Source organism: Trachymyrmex cornetzi, unplaced genomic scaffold (genome assembly GCF_001594075.2).
Source record: "Trachymyrmex cornetzi isolate Tcor2-1 unplaced genomic scaffold, Tcor1.1 scaffold1372, whole genome shotgun sequence".
Taxonomy (NCBI): domain Eukaryota; kingdom Metazoa; phylum Arthropoda; class Insecta; order Hymenoptera; family Formicidae; genus Trachymyrmex; species Trachymyrmex cornetzi.
Window position 1 is genome coordinate 26,300 of NW_017295952.1, and position 494 is coordinate 26,793.

Sequence of the window (494 nt, forward strand, 5' to 3'; positions counted from 1 at the left end):
GTTAATACGACTTTTTCTGCAGAAGCGAAATCTGCAATAAAACATGGGGGTTTTCTCATTTAAAATTTTAAAGTTACCTACCCTTTCACCCCCAGGGGATGGTAGGTGGGGGATAGAATTTTTGTGTCAATGGATAGCTTTCTTGACAACATTGAATACGTACATTTTTATTTCTTTGATCCTTTGAGTATTTCTTGAGATATTTTAAACGTTTTAGACTCATTTTTTAATTTTGTGGCGGTCTTAATACGAAGTTTATCTACGTTGAAGTTTCCTTCTTTATCATCACATGTTTTTATTTATCGTTTTTACACATTTAAATTCACTTTCTTGATTCACTTATTTTATTAGAAAATTCTTTGTCAAAATCAATATTTCTCTGGAAACTGTTCCTTAGCAACACAAAAATTTATATAATAAAAATATATAACAACACTGACTTTATTGATTATGGCTGGTTTAGAATTACTCGAGTGTAAATTCTTTGAATAAAA